Source organism: Etheostoma spectabile, unplaced genomic scaffold (assembly GCF_008692095.1).
Source record: "Etheostoma spectabile isolate EspeVRDwgs_2016 unplaced genomic scaffold, UIUC_Espe_1.0 scaffold378, whole genome shotgun sequence".
Lineage (NCBI taxonomy): Eukaryota > Metazoa > Chordata > Actinopteri > Perciformes > Percidae > Etheostoma > Etheostoma spectabile.
The window spans coordinates 260,640-276,002 of NW_022605595.1; the positions used below are offsets into that span (position 1 = coordinate 260,640).

General features: G+C 43.6%; 1 protein-coding gene and 1 long non-coding RNA gene across 2 annotated transcripts in view; one reads left to right on the forward strand and one right to left on the reverse strand.

Annotated features, from left to right (window-relative positions):
• The window catches only part of LOC116686444 (oocyte zinc finger protein XlCOF7.1-like), a 588,898-nt gene that overhangs the window by 117,467 nt on the left and 456,068 nt on the right, over nucleotides 1-15,363 (forward strand). The window lies entirely within an intron of this gene.
• Nucleotides 2,497-6,393, reverse strand: LOC116686470 (uncharacterized). Its single transcript, XR_004331262.1, has 4 exons — nucleotides 6,382-6,393; nucleotides 6,160-6,162; nucleotides 3,528-3,532; nucleotides 2,497-2,580 (listed from the first exon to the last, which is right to left on the reverse strand). It is a non-coding gene; the product is annotated as an uncharacterized LOC116686470 (long non-coding RNA).

The window sequence follows — 15,363 nt, forward strand, 5'->3', positions numbered from 1 at the left end:
AACGACCTCAAAAATAATTGCAAGGCCAATGGAGGTTGTGGGGTGGGATCTGGACTCTGGTGTGGTGTGTCAGACGAGAGGCAGACGTCCAAACTCGCCGCATCTTGGCACAATGTCTGCATACCACTCCATGCGTGCTTGCGTCAATCACAGGCGCACTTTCAGGCAGATAATTCTCAAAAAATGCCACACAAGAGCGCACAGGAAAGTCATCTGCACTGTGGCCATCAAACTTATAACCCCCTCTATGTGTCTGAAACACAGACACAAGAGCGGTTGAAATGGACCATATTATCTGTATATCTGTTTATTATCTGTTTTGTGCTAACCACTGGCCTGAATGTGTGCAATACTCAACTGCTATATTATTATTATTATTATATTATTATATTTTCCACCATGCTACCCTTAATGTAGTATGTATACTGTATGATAACATCCTTGAACAGTAAATACCGTTCTATCCACCTGCATTTCTTTATTTATATTTCTACTCTGATATTTAATATTGTGCAATCGCAACACAGAGTTTCCCGTTTGGGATCACCTAAAGTAGTTTCTGATTTGATTATGAAGGTGCAGAGCATTGTCGGACTTGGGTAGCACTTAATTATTATTATTATTATTATTATTATTATTACTTTTCACCATTGCTACTCCTTAATGTTATTTATGTAATTACTGTATGATAACATTCCTTGAACTATGTAAATACCGTACATATCCACACATCTGGCAGATCACTAATCTGTTCATTTTCTCTCTGTGCTGCTGGGACTGCGCGGTGACTTTACAAGGATTTATCATGTCTAGCATCTTTTGAATTTTATATTAATACACATTCATATTTATGTCCATGTAAATATAAAGTGAAGATGAAAGGTGTTATCTATGCTTAACGGTCTTGATATTACAACAGGCTTTTCTTCTGCAGTCTAAAAACTGTTTTCTATAAACATTTTTTTTTAAATTAGTATTGTCCAGTTTTCTCATTTCAAACCTTCTTACAGTTTTTTATTTCTAGTTGTCAGGTAATGCCTTGCCATTTTGGAGTGGCTCATCTGAATTTCCTCCAGTTTTTTTTGTTCTGTGTTGTTTGTAATTCTTCCCTTTTGGTTTTGGCGGGGTTGTCCATATATATAATTTGTGGTTTATTTAGGTTCGTTCTGTCTTGTGTCGTGTTTTTTTTTTTTTCGTACTTTTAAGTACATTTTAATATAAGATAAAGTCTTGACATGTCACCGGGGGGTGTATTTAAACCTGCAGAACTGTTGATTATTAAGGACTTTTGCTGTCTGTGACTACCCATTTTTCTGTTGTTTCTTTTCTCTGGTCTCTGACTCCTCTAGTGTCAGAAACCAGTAGTACATTTCTGGGTTCCTGCTTATTACTTACGTCCATAATGTACGTCGATGTATGCAAAATGTAACAATATCTTCCATCGCTTTACAAAAGGTTATATAATAAATATTTTAATTGTTGGACACGGCCTGGGTCGAGAATAAGGTTGAAACGAATACAGTATTCTCTGCTTACCACTCTTTTTTAATTAATATCAAACACTTCCATCATTCTTCTGAATTTTGTTTAGTTGTTTTTCCGCAAGCCCTGAATAATATTTGTCTATTCTGCAAACTCGTTTGTTCAAATATGTAAACAAGTAGTAGTTTTACTCTAAAGTTAATTATATTGCTGAGTGTCACTTATATTGTTCGGCTTTAAGTTTAAGTAAAATATGTTTTTATCATGTTCGTCACTTTCAGACTTTTTATTTTGACAATCAGCAACGTTATTCCGGGCCACCGGATCTGTAGTTCTTGAACCGGTTTGCCATAACTTCGCTTCCCCCCTTGTGATCCAAGACTGATGCGGCGTGCTCTCAGCAGCAGTGTCCAAAGTGTTCTTTTTTGTTCAGAAAGGAGGTCAAATTCTGTTACCCAGCTTCCATATGCTGATAGCGTTTCGTGGATCAAGCGACTACTGTCGGGCTGTCTGAAGAGCGACTATTTGGCTGCTGTTTTGAAGAACGAAATGCAGGACCGTACCGATGATGTAACTTTGTCGTTTCAAAAAGGAGACGAGCGACAACGGGAAACTACTGGCCGCTGTTTTCAACCCTCAGCTCCCGGGTCCACAAGCAGGTTAGTCCTAAACCTTCATCTTGCGTCTTCTTCTCCTTCCTTGGGCTCCCTTGGCTCTCACGTCTGTGACGATCATGACGATAGGTGACGGATTGGAGATTCAGCCAGTTTATGCATCCATCTGTTCGGACATCTCTTTTTCGCTCTTTAACACTAGGGCCGTTCGTCCACCCCCCCGACTCCATGTTAAATTATTCACTTACTTTATCACATGCGTAAAGACACACTTTCATTCAAGTGGACAGACAACTAAAATAAAACTACCAAAACCGTTCTTGGTTCATCTTCCTCTGTCCCCAACAATCACCACTCTGGTCTGGTTTGAACTAAACTCGGAGCACCCACGTTACTTGGGAATATCTGCTCTAGACACGCTAAAATAGTTGATTATTTCCATGGAGTCTGGTTGGAGATAGTGCTTTCGATACACGCCAAAAGTCTTGTTTTACATGAGTCTGGTGGCGAAATGCTTCCTATACCCGCTAAAAGTAGTGGCTTATTTACAAGATGGAGTCCGGTGGAGACTATTGCTTTCCTATACACGCTCAAGTAGTGAGTAGTGTACTGGAGCTGGTGGAGGATATCGGGCTCTATGCACGCTAAAAGTAGCTTATTTACATCGAGTCCTGGGTGGAGATATGCCTTCCTATACACGCTAAAAGGTAGTGATTAGTTACATGAGGTCTGGTGGAATATGCTTTCCTAGTACAACTCTAAAAAGTAGTGGTTATGTACAATGGAGTCTGGTGGTTTTGGCGATCTTGGGTGATTTCGGGCTGTTGTTCCTAGATAACTGCAACGTTCCTTTGATAGTATTCCCTTAGGACAAATAGGTGATTATACATAGCAGGTGATTTTTCGCATTAGAACACAACATTACAAAATTGATACACGAACAGTCTGCTAGCCACATATTATTACAACAGGATTAATAGACTACTTCTTTGCCTCTGGTGTTCTTTTCCCACCTGTCAACATTATACTCAGCATAACTGACACAAGCACCCTTTAACAAAACAAAAAAAACAAAATAAACATGGATTTAATCAATCACACAGGTAATATTAGGCAAGCAAGTATAATTCAACAGTGTTGTTTGTTTACCTCAACCCTGTACTTCTTTTACCAGGTCACCGCGTACCCAATCACGTCAGTCTTTTCTGAGTATTTGTTTGCTGTATTCTGTGGGGACTAAGATGTACACACATTTATTCTACAGAATCAGCGTCTGAATTTGGCTTTATAGTAGTGTTTATTTTTATCTTTGTGTACTACAGTGTGAGTCTGTATTCTCACCGCTGTTACTGTGTCTCTGTGCGGGAGTAGACGAGCCTCTGATCCTAGCAGAAAACAAAGTGTTTGTCTGAGATATCTGCCTGCAGTCACCCCGCCTCGCGATCCTGGGTCGTAGGCTTTATTCCACAAAACCCATTCTCTTGTCCAGGTCCGGCAGGTCCAAGTTCCAGCAAATGCAGCGTTCACCTATGAAACACTGGTCCAGCAAACAAGGTGTTTCCCCCCTCTATACTTAACCATATGACGCTGTGTTAATCCCGTTTAAAACTGTTAGACAAATGGTTCAGAAGTGGCGACCCGGTCGGTCCTGCTGTTGCCGGTTGTGCGGTTGCTGAGTGTCAGGAGGAGAGAGCGCCAACACATGGCACGGCTTTAGAAGAAATGTGCTCATGTAGCGCAACAATTACACCAAATCCATAATAGCGACACAGTGTGCGAGCGGATGCGGGACATGTCATGCACCTGTGGAGCTAAACAGAAGATAACTACACCGACCGATCGACGAGCCTCTGTGTCACGGCTGTTGTCTGGAATTACAACAGTTGGGACAGAAATGTTGCGTAAACTGGTAATCCCTTTTGAGACCGACTGTATACCTGACCGCTACATACTGAGTGTCCATTTTCCTCTCCGTTTTCCCTCTGTCCTCCGGACAGTCTACATCTGCGAAAGCTAAGCGTGCAGCCGACGTGAAAGGGCCACCTTGCTGACTGGCACATGAGCAGACAGTCGTTTCACGTAGGCGGATAGAGCGCTGCTGCAAAAATACACCCAAGGTGCGTTGTGTAGAAACCTGACACATTTTCAAAAATATCGCTGATAATGAGCAGAACCATTCTATTGTGGCCGTTTCCCAACGTGGTCAAAACTAAGACTGGTGGTGGAATCTAAGCTGGAGCCAAGGCAGTCCAGTTCCCCCTGGTGTTCCCTCCAGAATACGCTGGGAGTGCACCTTTGGGCAAATAAACTCCGGACTGTGTGCCAAGAACACTCAATCCCTCTACAGGAAGGGCCAAAGCGCTCTACTTTCTTCTGAGGAGGCTGAGGTCCTTCCTCTGCAGACAATGCGAGGTGTTATTTATGAGTCTGTGGGGGCCAGTGCTACCTCTTTTGCTGTTGCATTCTGGGGCCGCAGCTGAGGGTAGCGGACGCCACAGACTCAACAAACTGATCCGCAAGGCCAGTGAACGTCTGTGGGGTGGATCTGGAACATTCTCTGTTGGGGGTGTCGGAGATTGAGGACCTGTCCCAAAACTACATTGCCATCTTGGACAATTTCCTGCACCCACCCAGGCTCGCTGCTCAATCACAGGATGCACTTTCAGTGATACGACTCTATCCTTTCCAAAAATGCATCCAGAGCACCCACGTTAGGAATCCATTGCCTGCCTGGTCTGACCGCAGACACTTAAAGGAGTTGAAACTTAACAACTGAATCTATTTGGGTGGGGGGGTGGCGAAACAACACTGTGGCTTTGAAAGTTCAACTCCTTCAGTCCTGCTCTGGGGGACGGGGTTAGTATTACAGTTACTTTGTTCTCACCATTGCAGGGGGGGGCGCTTCCGTTCAATTGTGGGGGGGAGGTGTTCCATTTCAGGTAATTACTGTATGATAACATATCTTGAACTTGATTGTAAAACTATTCAGAATCTTACAGAAGAAAGCTCGTAGGCGTTGTGATGCATTTTTGGCCTCGTAATATTTAAATAGAACCACATCATTTTCAGAATTATTTAAAAAAATATATTATCCAATTTATTATACAAATTAAATTGCTAACCTGGTGGAACTGAGATCTCGATTTATTTGACATTAAATTGTCTGTTTAGCTTGCCCTCCGGACAACAAAAACAGATTGTCGTTATTAAAGCGAGGTTGTTGGCGGGGAGTGTTTGCTTGCCTTGTGGTCTTCGAGTGAGGAGTCGCATGGGCCCCCCCCCCCATTAAAGGGGTGGACTGTGTATCATCAGGAGGGAGGCGAGGTCTCAAAGCCTGGAGGAGGGCTGATCTCACCAAGTTATCGCCATTTACCCTCGTGAGTTGATGAAGAGGAAGGTAAGGAACATGTTAAAGGGGTCCTTTTAGGGGGAAATAAAGGGGGCAGGATTGGAGAGCACTCTTTTTCCCAGTTCTCAAGAAGAGCGTGCGCAGACCACTTCCCCCTGATCGGGTTTGCAGATGTAAACAAATCCAGCAGTCTTCAGTTTAAAGAGCCATGTAAAGCGTCTATTCAGCCGTTGCGCAGAATTTTCAGTTTTTTAGACTAAATTTGTAAGTTTCATATTGTATGATGATGCAAACTACATTCTCATCTCTTATTCGGTTCTTTCGAGTGGTGGTCCGTAATTTCTGTTTTCATTCTGTTTCTTCCTGCAAGATGGTTCAGCAGCCATTGTCAGTGTTTAAAGCAGAGGTCTTGGCCTGTGACCATCAGACTGTTATCCCCAGTGTGGCCAGTCTCGGAGCCCAAGGGGCCCCGTCCCCATGCACATTAAAGGAACAGAGGAGCTGGTGTAATCGCAGGAGGGATGTTTCCAGCTCTCAACGCATTGAGCAGGCTGATATCAAGTTCCCTATTTCCACTGTCTTCTCCTGTCCCTGTATAGAGTGAATTCAATGATGACGAGAGAAGCTCAGTTCACACCGCTTCATCAGAGACAACTCAACACTTGGAACGACTAGTGGATGAAGACTGTGGCGGACCAATGCCAAGCCCGGAACTCACTCCCAAACTTTACAACCAAGATACTGAAGACCAGACTGGAGACTCTTTCTGCACCTGAGACGATGGACAGTTGCTGATTGGTAGGAGAAGACCAAGAGATCCTCAGTCAGCCTTTAAACTCTCTAGAACTGATTCACACATCTTACAAAAAACCTTCAGCTGCGTCTGAGTTGGAGAGAGATTTGTCCGCAGCCATACATCCCAGCACACATGAGAACTCTACATGGAGAGAAACCTTTACTCTGCTCAGTCGTGTAAGAATCTATTACAGTGAGAGGAACACCTGAAACACACACTTGCGCGAATCCACACAGGGCAGACTCCATATAGCTGCTGGCCTGAGTGTGAAAAGATTTAACCATACAACTCATTGGTCACTAATCTCACACCAGAGGGTTCCATCTTCGTTTGGATCAAGGATTGGCACAACAGATAAGCACTTGTGCTGCCGAGAGAACTCTGTAAGCTCAGAATCAAGATTGCTGAAGTCAGACCCTGACGAAGAGAATACAGGACCTTTGCTCGCGTAAATACTTTAACAGTGCAGGGTCCGAAACCACCAATCAACGGCAGATGCCATATAGCCTGCTGTTCATGTGGTAAAAGAGTTTAAATGATACCTCAACTCGCAGAGAACTCTTGAGAACTCACACCGGAAGAAGCCTTCGCTGCTCAGTTTGTGATCCAGAGTATGGCTCACAAGACACTACCTGAAGAGACACATGATGACCTCCACAGTGAGCGAAACCATATTAAGGCTGCTCATTTGATCAACATATTGTGCCGAAGTTACACTCCTGAAAACCACATGTTAACGTCTACATGGAGAGAAGATATGCTGTTGTAATCAGCTTTGCCGCAACTCTCCAAACCTAACTAACAGGAGAGATCATTCACTGTATTTTGTAGAGCTTTGCAAATCACACCTGGACACTGTTAGGAGAAACTCACTGCCCGTCTGAAACTTAACGAGTAGCCATTAATCATGAAAACCAACAGGAGAGGACCGTCTACTATCCTGTTTGTAGTGACAATCCGAAAGCAGGCAGGAGTGGAGCTCCCTTGTGGACTCAGGAGCATCCCGATAACCTCAGCCAGGTGGACTCTCTGTACATAGAAAACAATGGATAGAAAGTCATTTGCCATTTCAAATCAACACATAATGGGTCAAGTGGCAGAAGCATTTTTATTTTGCAAACCTTGCCATGGTAAACATATAAACTTCACGCCTAAGCCGACACCCCTTCGGAAAGTCGCTGGGCTTGAGGCTAAATAGCACATGAATGTTCATGCTCCATCCCCGCAAAGTACACTTGCTATCACACGAGTAACACTTTATTTGGCTATTTTTTCTGTGAACAATGTGGCATTTGGTGGCTTTAAGGTTTGAGTTAGCAAGTATTGTAAGGCAGGTATAGGACAAGTTGTTCTCCGCTGGCTGGTTCCGCCGTGCTGTCATGCCGCATCAGTTGCAAGATGAGCTACAACACGGCTGGGGTCCAGGGATTAACTGCTATTAAAAATACAGCCTTGCATTTTAAACAACACCAACCTCACTCAGACATTGAGATAAATACGCTCAAAAACAGAACTAGACAAAGCAATTTAGAACACCCACTGACGACAGACCGCATACTATCGTAAAGTTCGGCAGATCTACGACATGATTTGCTCACTAAAAGCACATTCGCTCTATACAACACTTCAACTGTCTAGCACAGCAAAACAACAACAGCTCTTCAAAACTGGAAGAGAAATGGCTAACCTGCTGGTGTACCACATTGTCAGTAAATAGTTCGAACTGTAACTCTGTCTACCCTCGGACACAGCTACGCTCACTAAAATCTTAAATCTTTTGTCGGCATGCATAAATAACTTGGCAATCCAAAAACAGATTAAGTCATTATCATAGGTGCCCAAGATGTGCGCCCTACTGGTATTTGCCCACTTCCAACGATGGCCAGTCCGTACAGGCTGGGTCTAACTTTGGGTCCGCTGACCCGTTTGTCAATATGGTCTAACTGTTCCTCTCACTCTGTGCAACTCCGAGAACATCTCCCGAGCTGCATTATGTCATCGTGATGTTAAAGAAGAGTTCCCCCTAGCAGCAGTGGGCGTGTAGCTCCAGTGGGACACCAGGAGCCCGAGCCCCCCCCGGACACATTAAGAGGATGCCGAGAGGACCTCTTCGCAGTCATAGGATAGCCAGCTCTAGGGCTAGAGTGAAGATGCTCAACAGCTTCATCAAAGACAAACTCAACACATGAAACAAAAGCATTACCAGAGTTAAGACTTCCAACACTTTTATTACTAAAATATTATGCATTTCAAGATTTTCATTTACGATGTACATACATATTGGTGATTGGTTTTTCATTATCTGTCTAATAACTGTATTGGTATCCGCTATACATTAATCTGTTCTTATGTCTCTCTGTGCATGCTGGGACCGCGTCTGACTTTTAACAAGGCACTCACCATTTCTAGCATCTGTTTTGTATTTTCTATTCTAATACACATTCATTTGATGTTCAGTGGGAATATAAGTGAAATGAAGTGTTTCACCTGTTAACTCTGCTATTTAAAAATGTTTCTGCAGAGTCTAAAAGTTGTCTATAAACATTTTTTTCAATTAGTATTGTTTCTTTGTTCAAATTCAAACCTGTGCTTACATTTTTTCTAGTTCATTGCCTCATGCTGGCCTTTGATGCTTACTGAAATTTTTTAGTTGTAGTTCTTCCTTTCGCGGTGGGGGGGGGGGTCGAATATGTTTGGGGGGTTTAAGGTGATGGGAATTTGGTTTCGGGAGTCAATATGACTCTGCGCTTCATTTCATTGAATTGGTGTCTGCCCTGCGATGGAGTGTCAGAACCAGGATGACAGTCTGGTCCTTTATTATTTTATTCGCGTTATTATCACTCCCCTTTTTAAAGGCAGAAGTAACAACACTATTCACTGTTCAAAAATCTATCAATTTATAAACTATCTAATTTTTGGACCCAGTGCCTGGGTAGGACCAGGTAAAAACTAAATCTCTCGGCTTCCACGCTTTTTTATAAAACAAACTTCTATCACTTCTGAATTTGGTTTAATGTTTTCCTCAAGCCCTGAAAAATATTGTCACTCTGCAAACTAAGTTTTCTTAAATTGTTAAGTGGTTTTCCAAATTATTATGTTCTGAACTGTAATTTATCAGCTTTAATTTTAAAAAATAGGTATTTAATCATATCTTCTTATTTGATCTGAGAAGAGTCTTCTGGACTCTTATTTTGAAGCTCAGCAATGATTGACGGAGCTGGGAGAACCATGACTGCGGCTAACTTCCCCCTGTGACCAAGATGTCGTCTCTTCTATCAGAAAGCAGTGTTAGCAGGGTCTTTGTTGTGTAAAAGAGGAAAAATTTGTAAAGTCCATTGCTGAGAGCGTGTGAAGCCGCGCCTAACTGCTCTCTGAAGAGATATTTGGGCGGTTTGAAAGAACGATACATAGTACGAGGAGAACTTGGTCGTTTCAAAAGAGGAGAACGAGCGACAACGTGAAAGTACGGGAACGCTGTTTTTCAACCTCAGGCTCCGTCCCAGAGCAGGTTTAGTTCATTAAACCTTCAGCTGTTCTTTCTCTCCTTCCTGGTCTCGCTTCTCTCCCGCGACGATATGACGAAGGACGTATGGAAATAAGCATTTATTCAGAACATCTGTTGGAATCTTCGCTCGTTAACAGGCCTCGCCAACCACCAGACTCCATGTAATAATCACTACTTTTAAGCGTGTACTAAGCTCGCATACTCACAAGACCCCTGTAAATAATCACTACTTTTATCATCGTAAAATCACGCTTCTTCATTCAAAGTGGACAAGAAACTAAAACACTAAAAACCACAAGGCCGTCTTGTTCATCTTTCTCTGTTCCAACAATCACCACTCTGGTCTGGTTGGAATAAACTCTTAATTCCCCATTACATTGTGGAGATTTCGCTCTATGCACGCTAAAAGTAGTGATTATTTACTTGAGTCTGGTGGAAGATCTTGCTGCCTATACAGGCGAAAAGTAGTGATTATTTACATGGATTCCTGGGTTTCGATATGCTGCTCTAACCGGCAAAAAGTATTGATTATTTTACATGGAGTCTGTTGGAGAATATGCTGGCTCTATACCCGCTAAAGTAGTAATTATTTTACCTGGATTCTGTGGAGATATGCTTTCCTATCACGCTAACGTCTTGTTATTTACATGGAGTCTGGTGGTTGTGGCGATGGTGTTTCGGGGCTGTTTTCTAGATCAAGCAAAGGTTCTATTGAAGATGTATTCCTTAGACTAAATACTGTGATTATTCATAGCAGTGATGTTTCGCATTAGAACCAACATTCAAAATGATACAAAAACAGGTCATTTAAACACATATTTATTCAAGATTATATACTACTTCTTTGTTGGTTTCTTTTCCACTGCAACATTTATACTCACACTAACTGCACACACACCCTTTAAATGATGGTTATAAATCACACAATATACCAAAGCAATTATAAATTCCAACAGTGTGGTTGGGTACCGACCCTGTTAGGCTTTTCCATGACCGCCGAATCACGTCAGTATTACCCGGAGTATTTGGTTTGTGTAAAACTGTGACATCCTGCAGTGTCGTCCTCTGCTTGCTCGGAGAGCTCACTGTCGCTAAGGCTTCGAAACAACAATTTAGAAAAATCATCTAATTGTGTCTTTTGAACAGAGATGGCAAAAGTACTCACTTTCCGTACTTAAGTTGAAGTACGAACTTTTGTTAAAAAATACTCCCGGTAAAGGGAAGTACTGATTACATTTCTTTACTCAAGTAAAGTAACCAAGTACACACAGGCTTGGAATTTTACTTAAGTATAAAAGTAAAAGGAGCCTTGCGAATTTTTATGCAAAGCTCCTTGACCAGACAAATGTGACTAGAGAGACGCTGAACACTGCAGTGAACTAGGAAATGTCTTTATATCAAAGGCTACATTTTAAATGGCTGTTCCGCCAGTAGGCCCTAAACATCACATATATGATTCTTGACAGAAACTGGACCTAGGTTAATACGATTCTGACCTTATTATCAAGATAAGAATCAGTTTGTGATTCTGTGAGAAGTCACAATCCAGTTCTATTTCTAATCGTTCCCCCTAACACTGTAAATTATCTACATTTATGTTGTTACAGCCTGGCCTCAAAGCCGGCAACAAAAAGGGAGGTTTTCACACAGACAAGCAAACCACCATGAATTTAATTTACTAAATACACCATACCTAATCACCCAACCCAAAACCAACAAAGACCAAATGGTGGTTGCTCCTGAGGACCGCGGGAGGAGTGGAGCCTCCCACATGGCAGGCCCTTATGCCTTCTGTATGGCCACGCCCACCCCGCCAGGCAAGACAACCCCCTCCCACTCTCAGTACCTGCAAAAACACAAAAGAGCAGCATCACAAAAAAAGCAGACATACCAAAAAAGAGCAGACTAACAAAAAGATCAGCATAAACAAAAAAGAGCAGACATAACAGACAGGCCGGCATTTGCGAAGGCCGTCACAACCCCCTCCCTCAAGATGGATCCTCCACTCCCAATCTCACATCCCAACCGCCACAAACACTTAAACCCCACATCTCTGGACACGGCATCCCCCCCCCCCCCCACACCCCCTCCGCCACGGTATTGTCAGCTCCTTTGACATGTCGAATGTCTAATTAAAAGGTTTGAGAAAAAGATACCAACTCAAAGATATCCGCTGATGTTCGGATTCTGGGTGGAATGGAGAAAAGTCGAGGATTATGATCTGTAAACCACTACCAGACCCCCCCCCCCCCCCCCTCCCCCCACATAAACCTCCAAAGTGCTGAAGCCCAATGAGTGCCAGAGCCTCCTTTTCATGATGGAATAATTACGCTGATGTGAGTTAACTTTTTCGAAAAGACACTCACGACAGTCAACAAACCGTTTCCATTCGTCTGCATGCGTCCCAGCACCAGCCCCCACCTTACTACATCCACATACAGCGAAAAGGCCTGTCCTCTGGGGGGCTGCTAGACAGGGCAAACACAACAAGACTTCCCCGCCTCAAGCGTCCTGACATTTAACGACCATTCAAACTAACCCTTTTGGCTTAGATCGACGTGAGGGGACAGCCACAGTGGAAAAGTGGTTCAACACCCACGATAGTAACCCACCATACCCAAGAAACGAAGAGCTCTTTCTGGTAGTCGAAACAGTAACTGCATAGCCCACAACCTTTGCCCTCACTGGCAAACCGCCTTGACCAACCAACCTTAACCCAGGAAGTGACAGTTGCCTTAAGCAAACTCACATTTTGCCAAATTGACGGTCAACCCAGCCCCTGCCAACCGTACAAAACAGGGCCTGATACGCTGAAGATGATTCCCCCGAGTCACTGTAAATCATGACAACGCATCAAATAACAGCACACCCACCAGTCCCGGAACACAACCGTATCCATTAAGCGTTGGAAAGTGGCTGGGGCTTTGCTGTAACCCAAATGGCAATCAATGAATAGAGTAAAACCACTGGGAGTAATGAAGGACCAATCTCCCTAGCCCTAGGACTTAGAGGAACCTGCCAATAACCTTTAAGCAGTCAAACTCACTGACAAACTAGCAGAACCAACTTTGTTCCACACAGTCCCTCCACACGCGGAAGTGGGAAACAATCAGCTTCGTCAGTAGGTTCACTTGTGACGATCAGTACCACGGTCCGAACTCATCAGGCTCTTTGCAAGCAAACATGGAGAGGACCAACTAGGAGGCACACGCAGCTGGGAGTCCACCGACAGTGTGTGCCGCCTGCACACCTGTGTGGTCAGACAGCGTGGTCAGCAACAACACCGGGCCCCGCAGGGGACTTTCCTCTCTTCCCTTCCTCTTCCCATCTACACCACAGACTCAACTACAACACGAGGTCCTTAGGGCTGGCACGATTATGGGCCAAAATGATAAATCACGATTATTTTGACAGTATTTTGATCATTGATTATTTTGTTTGATTTTAACCAAATTCATTTAAATTGTCACATAACATGGCTGTTTTGACGTCTTTCCACAATATATATTATGGTTCAATTTTATTTATGTTGGTTGTATGTTCTATAGACACCGCTTGTGACAAATGTAATTGAAAATTAGCTATCTGACATAATACGTAGGATCTATATTTATTTTTAAATGTATCTCTGAGAAAAAGCTCTTGACTTTCACAATAACTGGTAAAAGAGGCTGGGGGGGGGGGGGGGGGGCTATGGACGTACTCCAGGAGACGCTTACTCATTAGGAACGGGTCCAGCACAGGTCGAAGCGCGCGGAGACAACACGTTGGTGTATGAACGTCTGTATCTTCACTGCGCCTGCATTTTTATGAACTTGATATTCGTGGCCCATAGCGTCACCTCCTGCGGTTCCAGGTTCAGGTCAACCCCCGCCGATAGCAGAGTTACCACCGGAAAACACTGGCTACAAAAAGAGTTGCCACCATACTTAACAATATAAAGCTGTGTCAATGACAGTTAAACTGTAGACAAAGTCAGCAAGTGTGGACCGAGCCTGGCCGCGCTTGTGGCGGGGCGCGGAGAGTAGAGCGAGAGCATCCACCCCCGGACACGGCTCTACAGCCCCCCACACGTAAATGGTGTCATGTAACCTCAAATTTAAACCATATCCTTAAACAACATTGCCAGCGGAGCGAGACATTAGCCCAGTGTGTCCAAAAGGAAAAATTTACTCGCACCCTAGAGCCTTTGAGCTAACAGAAGCTACTAGCACCACCACCACTGCACGGTCACCGCTGTTTGTCTGAAAAACAACACAGGACAAAATGTTGACGAAAACTTGAGCCGACGTATACCAACAGCATCTATGAGTTTTCCTCCCGGTTACTCTGTCTCTGGGCCTGTCTCCATCTAGAAACTAAGCTGCCCGGGTGCAGGGACAACTCTGACTGGCTCAGAGCGACAGTCGTTTATGGGCGGTAGATGTGCTGTGCCCCAAAAAACGGAGCGTTCTATGAAATACGCATTTAAAAAATCACGTAAATTTGTCGTGGAATCAAATTTGTGATCGTGGTTAAATTCGATTAATTGTGCAGCCTAAGTCTTGCCACCTTCAAAAGTTTTTCTGATGACTCTGCTGTGGTTGGATGTATCAACGAGGTTGACGGGCTGAGTACAGAGCTGTGGAGGGGGGGACTTTGTCATGTAGAGTAAGCCGAACCATCTACACTCAACGTTACAAAGACCAAGGAGCTGGTGGTGGATCTAAGGAGAGGCAAGGCAGCAGTGACCCCTGTTTCCATCCAGAAATACCTGGGAGTGGCACTTGGCAAAAACTGGACTGGCCAAGCAACCTCAAGCCCTCTAACAGGAGGGCCAAAGCCGTCTCTATTTCTGAGGAGGCTGAGGTCCTTCAACATCTGCCGGACATGCTGAAGATGTTTTATGAGTCTTGGGGGGCAGTGCTATCTTCTCTTTGCCGTTGCATGCTGGGCAGCAGGCTGAGGGTAGCGGACGCCAACAGACCATCTAAACTAATTCGCAAGGCCATTGAGGTTGTGGGGGGTGGATCTGGACTCTTCTTGTTGGTGGTGTCAAGAGGAGCGACACTGTCCAAACTACATGCCATCTTGGACAATGTCTTCCCCCACTCCATGGCTTCTGCTCAATCACAGGAGCACTTTCAGTGATAGACTCATATCTCCCGCAAAATGCCACCACAGAGCGCCACAGGAAGTCATCCTGCCTGTGGCCATCAACTTTTTAACTCCTCCCTCTATGTGTCTGACACACAGACCTTAGAGAGAGTTGAAACTGCTGCAATATTATCTGTATTATCTCTGTTTATTATCTGTTTTGTGAATACACCTGGCCTGAATGTGTGCAATACTCAACTGCTACTATTATTATTATTATATTATTATTATTTTATTATTATTACTTTTCACTTGCTACTCCTTAGTTATTTTTGTAATTACTGTAATGATAACATTCCTTGAACTATGTAAATACGGTACATATCCACACTCCATTCTTTTATATATATTTCTACTCTGATATTTATACTATTTGTGCAACTGCAACACAGAGTTTCCCTTTGGGGATCAATAAAGTATTTCTGAATTTTGATTCTGAATGGGAGAGCATTGTAGCACTTGGGAGCACTTCAAAGTATAT